Consider the following 14,676-nt stretch of genomic DNA (forward strand, 5'->3'; position numbering starts at 1 on the left):
TTATGCGAGACAATCGATGTTGAAAGAATAGCAATAGGATCTGTCCACTAATGACGAGTCGCATGTGCAAGGTTGCACTGGGACGTGTGTGGTCTTCATTGTATCGGAGCAACTCGTCGAATCACAATGCCTATTGCCAGACTCTCTTTTATGGGTCGTGTCTGGTGCTGTATATGAAAACCAACAGAGTTAGGGACGCCGCAGTGGTCTAGAGTTTGTGGTGTTCGAGTGCTGATCCACATTCGTGAAATTTAATTCCGGCTGTGGCAGCCACATTTACATGGAGGCTAAATACTATAGGAGCACCTGTTTTCAAACCTAGGTGCACGTTAAACTACTCCAAATGGTTAAAATTCCTAGCTGTGTGCACGCGTATGCTCACAAATGCCACACATTAACTCTTGATCAGTACGGTAACCTTGATCGAACTCTGACAAGCAAGTTGCTTGCATCTTAGTTCGATTACGTCGAAGTCTTACAAGATGGCAATGCAATGTTATGAAAGGGACAGGTAATGGCAAACAAAAAAAAACTGTGAAGTACGTGTATATAATATTATGCAAGTGGTGGCCACGTATACTTCGTACGCGAAGTTGCACTTGTGTTGTTCTTCAGGTACAGGGGTGCACGACAGTTCCCAGGTCACACTCCTATGTATTCTTATGTCTTTGCGAAATTTTGACCACTCCTATACAACCTTTGCAAGCTGCTTAGTTATCGTGTTTTAAACCTATTATAGTGACGACCATAAACCCTAGCTGCTCATGACGACGGGACGGTCAGCTTCGGCTTTCTCTCTGCCCCGGTTGTTCGATTGCTACAGCTTTTAACTGGCGAAAGGAAAGGAATGCCCGCGGTTGTCTTTCGCGCGCTGTTAATTGAACCGGCACCCGGGGCACCCCGTACGTGTCTCGACACAAATGAGAACTGACTAAGCTCTCGCTGCGGGAAGTCAATACCACCTGGCCCTTTCCCTCTCCTGTGAGCGTGTGGTCAACTACAAGGATGGGCGCGCTGCCCCAGTCTTAATATAAGCGGTGGTGCCGTTCTCGTATATCTTTTTCTAGAGGTCATTTTCGTTTAAGATTCCTACCGCTAACAAAAAGAGAGAGAGAGAGAAAGAAAACGCGAAAACTTGAATGGCTATGATTCGAAGAAGGTGCGTAAAACTCATTACAAAGTCGAAAGATTCACTTTCTGCGGGGCCCCGCCGTGGTGGTCCAGTGGCTATGAGGTACTCGGCTGCTGACCCGTAGGTCGCGGGTTTGAATCCCGGCTGCGGCGGCTGCATTTCCGATGGAGGCGGAAATGCTGTAGGCCCGTGCGCTCAGATTTGGGTGCACGTTGAAGAACCCCAGGTGGTCGAAATTTCCGGAGCCCTCCTCTACGGCGTCTCTCATAATCACATGGTGGTTTTGGAACGTTACACCCCACAAATCAGATCAATCACTTTCTGTGGGCTGAGTGTATATATGCCGAGTCGGCCGTATACATATAATCACAGCTGTGTCCAGATATCGGCTGAGATGGTCAATGTTGACGAAAGCGATCGAATACGACAGGCAGTAGAGAAATCAAGTATAAAAGAAATAACTATAAGAAAGCAAGACAATGAGTAATTGAAAAGAATGCAACGTACCATCAATGAAATGAAACGAGAGATACGTGTAAGTACAAAGAGGTTACGCTGTTTTGTTGATGAGCCAATGGTCAGCAGGTTTGATCGGCGGTTGCTGCTGTCGCCTTTCAATTGAGATGAAATTGCTTGCCACTCTTTGCTACGCTATATCAGTCGACGTTAAAGAACACCACGTGTTGAAAGTTTCCAGAGCCATCCATCAAGTAGTGTAGGATAATCATGTCATAGTTCTGCCTTGTGAAACCTCAAATATTATTACGATGTGTTACTATGTGACTACCTGTTTTGCTTATAAATGCTAGCAGGCCTCTTGTTCCACGACATTTTCATAACCGATTGATGCGATCCTCCCTTTTCCACAATACTCGGGAAGAATAGCGTAACGATTCCAACCAGACCATCAGACGTAACTCCGCATTCCGAAATAATCCGCCAAACAACGCACGCGTAAGAAAAAAAAAACGCATTGCACTGAACGCAGCAGGTGCGAGAAGCAGCTCAGCGCCCAGTGGAAAGAAGAGGCGCGGTTTTGGTGCACGGGCGTGCTTCGTCCATGCATCCATGGGGCCGGCGGCTGCAGGCACAGTCGACCGTATCCCCCCCCTATACGCAGCTTAGGCGCCAAAGATTGCGAGGCGCTAAACGTGTTGCTAAATCAATAACGACCCCTACGGGATACCACGAGAGACCACCGCGAGACGAGGCGATGTCGACTGCGCCAAAAACCTCCAGCGGCTGTTCTGTGCCACCCCCCTCACACTTCCCGCCTGCTTTGCCTCTCTCGTGAGAGTGCTTTTATTAATGAGCCCCAGCGGGGGGCCAGGGGGGTTGCTGGGGCTGCGCCAGGTCTTCTCCCTCTTTCGCCTCTACCGGTTGTCTCTGTAGCTCGAGACAAGGTTTAGGCGTGCGTGCACAGTCACATCACCTCTATGCGTATAGGTGTGTGGGCAGCCCGCACGTAGATCTGTCTACGTGTGCCACCCTTTGGAAAAAGAAAAAGCTTCCGTTGTACGCTCGAGGCCCACCCCGGCGTCTGTCGTTGGTTTTGCGTTAGTCGTCGTCGTCGATGTGTCTGCTGGGCGGCAGCTGCCAATGCTCTATACAAGGCGTGTGTGAGTCTATGCAAACTGTCGTAGATGCGTCCGGTAGAGAGTTATATACGTGTAGCTCGTATATAGTTTGTATACGGTAAGGACCCAACTGACTTACCATGATAAAGGTCGCAGAGTTCTGCATCAGGAGGGCAAGAGGTGCGTAGTTGCACTGCAGTGCCCACCCTTCCACTCTTTCAGCCCTCTTCTACTGAAGCATTTGCGATCAGAAGGCAGTGCAAAGACGAAGTATTAAGGGGAGTGACGGTGGCTCTCCTGCTGCCACCCCCCCCCCTTTGCGCAAGCCTTTGAGGTGGAAAAAGCGTGGTTATTGTACGTCCCAAGTTAGTTCCGCTTGAGGTTGACTCGAACCTCCTTTAACGATGGATGGCCCGTTCTCGTTCCGTGAATAGTTTATTTTACGACCGGACGCGTTGAACTCGAAAACTGTCGCGAACGAAGTATTGCACAGGCCGATATATATGGTGACACTTTGTGTTTCACGTACACGGTATATGGCGCGTATGTGGGTAGGTCGAGCGGGAGTACAGTAAACCCGAGTGAAATGTGTTGAAGACGTGCTCCCGTTGCTTCGTAGTGCGGAATATTTTCTGAGTTCGGGGACAGACGTAGGTGACAGTCGTTCGTGCGGTCCCGGATGGTCACGTGGCAAATGAAAGGTAATAAAAAAAACTCTCGTCTGGGGCTATTTGTTCAGATGTTTTGCTATTTTTGTCAGGACGCTCTCTATTCTCGTATGCGCTATTCTAGTCACGTACTTGTGCGTTCGACAGGTGCTCTGGTCGTGCACCACGTAGCAGGATTTCGGATGCATCCGCATATACATCTGACACAACGCCCAGAGTTGGTTCAAGTTGAAGCTGTCATTGCAAGTGCCGAAATTCTTAAGATTGTAGGAGCGATGTTTCGTTGATTTTTAAGATTAACAGGCGTTTGAATCGTTCGGCAGTAATAAAATGAAACTGTGGAGCTCCTAGCACCACTGGGAAATTTAAAGATGCCGAAGTGAGCGAATCAGCAATTTCATTTGGTACAACTGATGTGAAGTCAGGCAATCGGAGCGCAAAAGACCAATTAAGCTGATGAGAAAAAACACCTACTCCAGCCTTCTGAAGATTTTGCGTTGCATCCGTCGAAGTTACTACGTGATTGGGGAAACGACTGAGATGGTGGCGCGTTGATGGCGGTTCATTCTTTTCGGCTGATGATTGCGAGCTTTGAAAATGCCCTTTGAACGTTGAAAATTCCATTTTAAAGTCGGAGCTTATCGGATAAATTTGAATTGTCAAAACATTTACCGGTGATTGTTTACCGGATTGTTCGGATATAACCGTGAATGCGGAGCCCTAATTGCAAGTTAGTAAGATGTTCATCGCTTGCACGGGTGAAATATTCGAGTGGTAAAGAGCGAATGCTACCAGAGAGGAATTCCAAAGCACTATTGTGTAGAAAGGAACTGTATGCCTGAAGGTACGAGCGTTTGGAAAGACATTGCGTTCCAATCGTGGGAATCGCGGGTAGAACGTTCGTTGGTAAATGTGATGAAGATTCCGCCAGAAAGGCTGGAGGAGGAGTCAATACTCGCGTGCTACAATTTCGAAGTTTACTTTGGACATCGCAAGAGTCGAGATGAAATGTTTAATTATTGAAGGGGCATACGGTCTGCGAAAAGCTGTGACTGTGGTTATTAAAAAAAATGGCAGCATATCCACGGGGTGAATGATGGAGAGGGGGGCGAAGCATTCGTCCGTGCATTCGTTCTTGCTTCCGTCCGTCCATGCGTCCGTCTGTGTGACCGTCCGTGCGTCCATCTGCCCGTCCGTGCGTGCGTCTGCTCGTGCGCCCGCACGTCCATTCGTGCCTCCGTCCCTGCGTTCGTCCATGCACCCCCCCTGCGTCCGTCCACGCGTCTATCCGTCCGTGCAGCCATCTATGCGTTCGTCCATGCACCTGTCTGTGTGTCCGTTCGTCCATCTAGTAAACAGTCCAAGTACCACCATCTCGCATCTTTTCAACATATATTCCGCATATAGAAGCACAGCCATCCAGCGGACGTTCCAAGGACTAAACGAGAGGTGGCACACGCACACTTTTTTACGGCTTGCGCTTCGTGTCTACTTCCCACCTTTAACCACCTCGAGTTCATGGTATATACTAGTTCACTGTTTTCCTGGCACTGCGGCTTAACGCTCGCTAAACCTTTCTTAAACCAAGGAGGCTACGCCCAGCAAGTATAACCTAGCAACCCTTTCTTGTCAGATAGTGCTCAATGTACACGTCAATGGCTGCTAATTGGCAATGAGAGGCAGGAGAATTCGGCTTTTAGTTAAGGTGCACGCTGCGAATTTTTTTATTGTTCAACAGCGCACAGGAGAAATCTCCCACCGGCACCACCTTGCAGGTCAAAACGTAAGACTGGTTACGCAGTACGACTACGACGAGGGACGAACGAGTGCCGCTTTAAGGAGCTTCGCCCCTAAAATAAAACCTTCGCTGAATGTTGCCGAGCGTGCCTATTTTATAATGTTTGAAGGAGAACCAGACCATCTATAGACACGACAGTTGGTACCAGATGTCGGTACCAGTTGGTACCAGTTGGTACCAGACAGTTGGTACCAGCATGCGCAGTGGGGGTGTAGATGACACCGTCGACGTCCGTTTTGCGAGTAGGTGCGACTACGAAATGCCGCTCGTTTAAAACATTGTGTGTGCGTATGTCTTCTTTAATAGAGATGATAGTCTTTCTTGCGATACTTGAACGCAAAAATTTTGGCCTGCTTGTCTTTCTGTCTGTCAATGAGAAAGATTCAGCAACCTGGCTCGAGTTAAAGCCCTTGCTCAATGCCCAATCATACTGAACTGGTGGTTGCGTACATACCTGTGAACGTTGTCTAACAAAGAGCAAGTGGGAAGCCTATCTGGGGTGCAACATCAATACGTAAGTATTAGGTGGTGTTGCAACATCAATACGTAAGTATTAAGTGGTGTGTTCCTTTAGTAAAACATAGATACGTATTTTTAAAGACATCAATCTTTTTAGGCTGCGCTGAAAGTGTGGTGCTATGCATGAATGAAGGCCAGCAAAGGATAATGTTTTTCGACGACATTTGCAATGAAGCAAGCAGATACACGGCTATTTTTTTAATTTTATTTCCTTTTACTGGTCGCGTATCACCACCCGCGAAAAATATTTCTAGCTAGGCCACTGATTGAACCGTTCACTTGGCCTAAACTTTCCTGGACACGCAATAACTTGTAGTACATTGTGCCTTGACGATTTGAAACATCTGTAAACCGTGCCTCTAATGCTAAAAAAACTCGCATAATAATCCACGATAAAGCCTGAATACGCGTACATACGTTCTCATTTCTCTGCACAATTACGAAGTCGATGTGCGGAAACCGCTGGCAGCAATACGGTATGTGTAGACTCACTTTCTGTATACCAAGCACACACCTAGTCTACTGATACTCAATAAAGACTGCAACGCAGGTTACGTTGAACTTTGTGTACTCGCAAGCTTCTTTCCCCCCTCTTTGAGGATAATTAACACCGCAGTTCCGCACCCATGCTGCAGGCTGAGCACATCCTATCAGGTTTCCCAAACGCGCATACTCTCACGTCTCCGGCCACTCCCATGGCAAGCATCTCGTCGGTCCCATAAGGCAATCAACCACGGTAATGCCACGTCGAGTGCTTGTTCCTCCCATATACAGTCTCGGCATGCACTGTATTAGAGAGTATATGTATATACATAACGAACAACACTCGTGCCGACGAAAATGAACGCGTTCGATATAGAGTGTACGCGACGAAAATTAGGAACGAAAACTTCTCAATCTTCTGAAACCCGAGGAGCCGATGCTGTCTCGCCCTCTATCGTCTTCTTTTGCTTCTTCCGTCTTTCCTTCGCGGTGAGAAAACAGCGAGAAGTGGAGGCAGGCACCTTGAGTGACCGGACACCAACACAAAATGTAGAAATGACGTCATTTCGAGATGCCACGCGTGCGCAACAAATCACGTGCTCGGCTAAATAGGTCTTGCAGCCATTTTTTCGGGGTCCATGCAACAGATGAAGAAAACGAGGAAATACACCCAGTTTTTGGTGTGCGCGTATACGACGCGCGATGGGAACGTGTCGTGCCAGATGCAGCCGTTGCCTCCGTTCACGCCCGATGGAAGTCAGATATCAGAAAAGAAAGATAAACTTCACAGACCGCTGTTCACAGGAGGCTGCTAATTGGTGTATTCTCATATGCACACTCTCTTCTGCAGAAGTGAGTGCTGGCGTAGCGCATCGGGGCCAGCATTCAAGGGATCGGTGGCTCTCTCACAAGATTGCACATTGTCTTTAAGTGGGGCTGCGTACCTGATTTTTCGCGCAAGTCTGTCTTATACAGCCATAAAACTAGATATATTGCGGAAGCCTTTTCTATTAAAAAGAATATTGATAGTTGTGTTAGTTCACCGTATATATCACTGTTAGATTGTGAAATATCGTTTCTGGACGACACCTGATCAAGGCGGAACCTTCTCTCCAGTTGTTTCCCCTTTCTCATCTTTCTGGTATATAATTTCTTCTCTGAATAAACTGAGTTTCAGTCTGCGCTTGTTTGTCTCTTCTCTTGTGTCCCGTTGGTTTGCGCTTCCAATTATTCCATTATGTTTTTAAGTAAGTAATAAATAGCGGTATTGGTCTCGAGAACATACCGTGGTGCCACCTACGTGATCACGTCACTCATAGGATGCCGGGTTGCGTTGTCTGCTAGAACACCACATTTTCTGCCCTTTTGCTGTGGACACCATGCGTGATTCCCATTGCTTTGAAGCTCAGTACTTAAAGAAGTGGTAAGACCTGATAATACGGGCAAGCAAACTATGAATCGGTACCCCTGGTGGCACTCGCGTGTCTAATTTGCATCATAAAATTGCGACTAAGAACCGGTGCATTCATAAGGGACGATGCAAGTGGCGTCGCAAAAGCAAAGCTGCCGTATTTCACAACTACAATCCTATCTGGAACGTCAAAACGATCGCAGTGCTGGCCTCTCTAGTGGAGGCTCTCGCGGTCAATGCTTCTCCGCAAAAGCCCCAGACCTCACTTTTCCATATCTGACATCCATCAAGAGGTATGTAAGCTCTTCCAGGTCTCTGTTTACGGGCTTAAACATTTCGCATATTCTTGTGGGAGCATAAAGATACAACGTGGGGTAGAAGCGGAATGCAGAAGTATAGAAACTACAAATCATCTGTGTCACTGTTTAGTCTCATTCAACTATGTCAACGCGTCCAGTATACGGCGGGGGGCAGAATTGTCTTACGAGATGCAAGTCTCTGCTTCGTGTTTATGAGTGAGAGGGGTGGGAACGTTTGTTTGGCTTTATTATGACTGCTGCCAACTCTAGGGACGGCCTATTGCTCTCCCAAAGTAGAGTACCAAGTACTCTAAGTCGTTCAGCAGTTTTTTCTAAACATTATGAGGCAATAAAGTGCTCTTTTGGTTAGTTGTGGGGGCAAGGGCCAGTTCTTTCACCCCCCCCCCCCCCCCCTGCCGGCGCTCATGGCTTTGAATAAGCTTGAAATATATCATCTTTGTGGAAGCAAAGATCTTGGGAGCCGGCAGTCCAGATAAGAGTATATGGTCTCTCCTGCAAGAAAGTTGTAAAAACGCTCCGGCATACACGTGAGAGATATACTTACGTTATTTTTACATCGTTCGTTTCTCAAAAATGTCTGCACGTGTACGATAACAAAATGGACAAGCTTTAAGTGGCTGCCTTGTTTCCCTATTGTTTGCCTCCCTTTACCTCTCTCGCTGTTCATTTTTGATAGACGTAAATGAAAGCAATCTAGAGCGCACTGTGAGATTAGTGATGGTTTTATACAGTGTCATTCCTTTTATAAAATGTCGCAGAGGATGGCGCCAATTTGGGACGCCTGCTACTCTTCTTGCATGACAGCTCTTCTTGCATGACTACCTTATGGTAGTGGACAATCTCAAAACCACAGATTTATATACATAGACGAACACTGAGTTCGAGTACTTCCATACATTTGGCGGAAACTATGGCTTTTTGCCGCCCCGCAGATAATATTTTACCTCTTAGCATAACGCTAAGGCCCTTTCTGTGAGCGCCGGCGTAGGAACCACCTTGCTTCAGGAGAAGTAGCCATCTAAATAACCTGCCTTTCTATATTAACGCAGCAGCAGCGCACTTTGTCCCATTCATTATCCACGCGCTCCTTCCATGCATCTACACAACAGGGGTGCAAACCACACTCTTAGCGGCTTGCGGAAGCAAAATGGCGGTCGATCCACGAACCCCGGAGTATTGGTAGACAGCGGCACGGCGCGCTGAGCACTCTGGGAGGACTCCGCTGCCCCCTGGCGGTGAGTCGGCCGGTCGCGCCCTGTTACGCCTTCCTATCGCGCGGCCGCTACGACGGCAACCAGCAGACTCTGAGGTGTGCCCGTCTATTGCGGAAGGCCGTGAGATAGAACGGCAAACTATATCATCGCTGACCACGTGCATTTAAGGTATACCCGCGTAAAAACGTAAGGCACTCAGGGCGTACACGCGAGGGCCAATGTACGCTTACGTCGCTCGCGCTGTGCAGTGCAGCGTGGTGGGATAGGGGCGCCGCCTGGCGTTCCTCGGGGTAATTTGAGACACTCCCTCGCACGGGGTTTCTTTCCCCGCGTGGCGGTTGTGTTTGTGGCCCCGAGATTGCCTCTACAACAAGGCGGACAGAGTACGCGCCAAGTCTCGCTTTCATTAGGCGCATGTCCGTGACTTGATCGTGGTAATAGTGCTTGGTTGTCCGCTACGACGTGCCCGCGCTAATGTGGATTCCTCGAGTTTCTTTTCGCGTAGATTTTGGATGAAGTGTCCGCGAGAGGGCTGCGCAAGGATGTGTCCCGACACACACGCACATAGTAACAACGCTTTCTCCGCGTTTTGCACACACTATGAACTTGTCTGTCCGGGCGGATGCGTTGGCTTAATCTCTATACAGCTTGAATTTTGCGTACCAGCTAGATAAAATGTTGAACATCAACTTACTGTATATGGCGTGATTAGTATGCAGTGCGAACAAAGTATGTGAATGTATTAACTGTGTATGCCCTTTCACGGTACGAACGTGCCTGTGAGCAAATGCACTAACAGTACTATATACAGTCACGATGGGCTCCGACACAGTGAAATGCTGGACGCGAACCTCTCTATGGGACTTAGGTAACGCGTTCGCATGATGTGTTCACGCAACTCTTTTCACTCGTGCATGGCATGAATGTGATGACGGCGAGTATAGATTGGGCTTAACCTCTACAACCGTGATTGGCTTAACCTCTACAGTCGTGATTTTGTGCACCGATGCAGCGAAATGCTGAACGATTTTCTCATCGCGTCAGGAATGTCTGAACGTGACTGGCATACTGTTGAATCGCCTCGCTCCCTATGATGGTAGCATTCCGCTATTATTATTGCTTTTATTGCGTAAGTGGTTGTTCGGTCCTCAAGTTACTGTTGGGTGGGGCCGCGGAACTGGCTCATAAAGCCCCATGATCTGTTTCCTTGGTGTCTCAATAAAGATCTTCTTCTCTATCTCTCTGTCGCCTTATGTCGTTTACAAGTTTTGATCTCATAAGCTGCAATCTACGACGCAAATGAACTCCCCTTATTTTAGAAGATAGCTGTGACCTGCTAAGCATAACCCAACAATGTCTATCGTACCTTCTCTAGCCTGTAGTTTGTATTCGGTACAAGTTTTCTTTTCTCTGCCTGATAAGCTTGGATATCAGTTCCACACTCATAAACGAAGTTTGCAAACAGGCCATATTGCTAAGCTATCGGGGGATCTCTGGGTAATCATTGCAGTAAAACTCATGAAACGTGCATGCACATCCATATAGGGCTTTTCTAAACGTCTGTCTCCCGTTTCCCATTCTCCCGGCGTAGGGTAGCGAACCGCGCATGTGCCTGCTTAACCTCCCTGTTTAACTGCCCCAAGAATGTTAACTAGCTCCGGTTAACTATCTTGTTTGTTGCAAATGTTGCAGTAGTAAAACTCATGAAACGTGCATGCACATCCATATAGGGCTTTTCTAAACGTCTGTCTCCCGTTTCCCATTCTCCCGGCGTAGGGTAGCGAACCGCGCATGTGCCTGCTTAACCTCCCTGTTTAACTGCCCCAAGAATGTTAACTAGCTCCGGTTAACTATCTTGTTTGTTGCAAATGTTGCAGTGTGTACCTTTTTTTGTCTTAAGGTCCCGTACTCGACAAGAAAGTTTGGCGCCAAATATTTTCGTACGATATTTCATACAATCACGGTAAGAGACATATCGTTAGAGAAGTCGGCTGAGAAATTATAAAGCGCTCTTACGAAAGAAATTTATTGAGAACTCGACCCCATTTATTTCCGATTCACGGCTCGGTGTTCTGGCTGGCGTGATTTAAACGCGGAAATGTGTCACGGCGATGTGTCAATACGGCAAAATTAGTATAATAAAAAAAAGTTCATCTGTATACAACGACCCTATACATCTCTGCCTTCAGCTATTTGTCGCCCTCATTACGCTTTTCTTAATGTATGTCGAGAAACACACTTCAGTTGTGTCGTCTAGTGAAGCGCATCCCATAAAGAACGAAACTGCAGCTGCCCGAAATTTTCCGTCGCGAAATTATCGACGCGCGGGACAATAAATTCTGCAGTGCACGCAGCTGCTATCGCGTGAATTACGGCAGCAAATATGTAGGCATCGATCATTCTGAATTAAAACGCCGACAGCGGTTTATAGCGCTCGGCGCGTGTGATGTGGTCATAAAACACGCGAGATCAAGTGTGGCACAGGTGGCGAGAGAGCTGCGATGCGTGACTTCACCGAAAGCTGGTCCGCCGTAATTAAAGGCGCAGTAGTATGGACGTATAGGTGTCTACAACGATGCGTGGGTAACGTGTACGCCATACAGCAGCAGTGCCTAGACCATGATTCATAAGACGGCGTTGGTGAGGTGAATATCGTCTAACGAGTTTGCCCCTACACTCCGTCGCAACTTAAGACAAAAAAAAAATGGAAGCACCCAACCGCAGAACCGCGGCACGGCTGCCCCAAACCTGTTAATGACTTAGAAGTGTGGCAGCTTGGGCTAGTTGGTATGGCATGACGATAGTTATAGCGCGAGAACAAAACGACGACACAGAGACAAGAAGGAAAGCTCGTGTCGTGTCTTTCGTGTCCTTCTTGTCTCTGTGTCGTCGTTTTGTTCTCGAGCAATAACTATCGTCTTGTTAATGACAGTCGTGCTGGCGCCCCGCCGCGGTGGTCTATAGGCTAAGGTACTCGGCTGCTGACCCGAAGGTCACGGGATCGAATCCCGGCTGCGGCGGCTGCATTTTCGATGGAGGCGGAAATGTTGTGTAGGCCCGTGTGCTCGGATTTGGGTGCACGTTAAAGAACCCCAGGTGGTCGAAATCTCCGGAGCCCTCCACTACGGCGTCTCTCTTAATCATATGGTGGTTTTGGGACGTTAAACCCCACAAATAAAATCAATCAATCAGTCACGCTGGTGGCTCGCGCTCCAACTGTACGCACTTTTTTTTCTAAACTAATGTGGATACTGTGCGTACTAAGAGTTAAAGCTTATAAAGTCGTTAGTATTACTTAAAAGAGTACATTTATCTAAGCGCTGCTGTCAGAATCCAGGTCCGAATTTTCCCGAAACCGTTCATGTCACGACCTTAATTCAGAAACGCAAAGTTGTGTCTTTGCAAGGGTGCAAACAATTTCAAACACCTGAAAGCTGTCTGACGTTATGGAAACGAGCAATCGCTACTGAATGGAGTATTTATGTATGTTCTCCGTGGGAGAGAGACTTCGATCCTGCGATGGCTGAAGGTGGAGCTGATACTTTTAAATGCGAAGCGAACTTCGGCGACTTTGAGCGTTTCTATCTATCTATCTATCTATCTATCTATCTATCTATCTATCTATCTATCTATCTATCTATCTATCTATCTATCTATCTATCTATCTATCTATCTATCTATCTATCTATCTATCTATCTATCTATCTATCTATCTATCTATCTATCTATCTATCTATCTATCTATCTATCTATCTATCTATCTATCTATCTATCTATCTATCTATCTATCTGCTTGCGTTTTGGCGCTCGTGGTCACCCCCTTAACTTGGCGTGAACAAAAATTAGAATAGGAGGGTAAGGTGGTTTGACGAATATGACGCGGTGGTCAATACATGAATAATATCACAACCTCGTCCCGTACTTCGTCAAACACTTCCCGCCATACAGTGGCAAATACCCACGGGCGGGTTGTGTGCCGCAGGTATGCGGGTATGTGCGACAGGTTATTAACACTTTGTGTCTACCCAGGAACGACGAGAACACATATGAGCAATTTTAACGCGCAAGCGTTAAGAAATACCCGGAATCGGTAGCGTCGACCCGACGAATACAAAGAATAAATGTCAGGGGTCCCAGCTGGAATCGAACCCAAGCATTTTGCGTGGCAATGAAGCATTGACCACAGGAACACGCCTTTTCCTGTATGGTCTCCGTAGCTCTCGAATGCCAACGTGCACTCGCTACTCCCAAGTATGTCCATGCAAGTGACGGTCGAGGGGGAGGACATCACCCCCGAAGAGTACCTAGAACCGGGATCGACCATTCTACCACAGAGCTACGCCAGTTCTCGGAACTACGTATCAAATATACGCTAATCTTCGTGAAATGTAAATAGTGGTTGCAGCTCTGCCTACACAATTTTATAAATATTACGTATGTATTCCTTTGATACAGCCATCACGTCGAGTTAACGTCCATTTTGGTTAGGTGCCATGTGCTGAAGTTGATTTATGTAGCAGTGTCCAGGGCCAGCATCCTCGCGAGCATCAACGCTTCATATCAGCTTCTGGTGTTGCTAATACGCATGTTCCAGTTGGCATCATTGCGCAAGTGCAAACAACTGGTTATGTAAACATCTGCAACTCTACAAGTTATGTCTGTGCGTGCAACATTTGTAGATATATTTAGCGTCATTTCTTGACGTGTTGCTCAGTAAAAAAATGCAACATTGTCATCTTCCCTCCACATGCTTCGCATAACGTTGATTCTCAGGTACGTGGGATCAGTCGAATTTTTTGTTTATAGGACGTCTCCTCTTAACGCTCTGGAAGCACTATGGGCATCTATCTCTCTCTCTCTCTCTCTCTCTCTATATATATATATATATATATATATATATATATATATATATATATATATATATATATATGACGTATCAAGTGATGGTTAGTAGAGGTCGAGAAGGAAGAAGTGCAGAACGGAATAAACATGGCGTATGAGCCAGGCCACGTCTCCCACTCATCGTAGCGTCACACGAGTCGACAGGATGGAGACCTTCCTGCCCCTTCATCAGTCGCTCATCATCTTCGCAGTTCTCCGCATGACACCCTGAGCATACATGCACTACCGTGCAAGCGCCTAGCATTACGCATCGACCAGCATCATGTCAGAAGCATTTACTGACCTTCCCATCCCCAAGTACACCGGAGCAGCGGACGATGGACCCGTACAAGACTGGTTCGACCTGTTCGAGCTTCACGCTACCGCTGAATCTTGGTCGAAACGGGAGATGGTCATCAACTTTACTGACTACATCTCAGGTGAGGCATTCAAATTTTACCTCACCCACATCTTCGAGAACGATGAGTCTTGGAAAAAGATCAAAGAAGAAATGATCACCCGTTTCAAAGAATACGATGAAGACCTGTTCATGCCTCATCAGCGGAAGGTTTTTCAACTCACCCATCACAATTACGCGAAGTCTTCCCGCAGTAAGCCTATTTTCCAAACGAGACCCCGGAGAAAATATACCACCATTGTACCATCATATGAC

Source organism: Rhipicephalus microplus, chromosome 6 (genome assembly GCF_043290135.1).
Source record: "Rhipicephalus microplus isolate Deutch F79 chromosome 6, USDA_Rmic, whole genome shotgun sequence".
In the NCBI taxonomy this organism is placed as follows: Eukaryota; Metazoa; Arthropoda; class Arachnida; order Ixodida; family Ixodidae; genus Rhipicephalus; species Rhipicephalus microplus.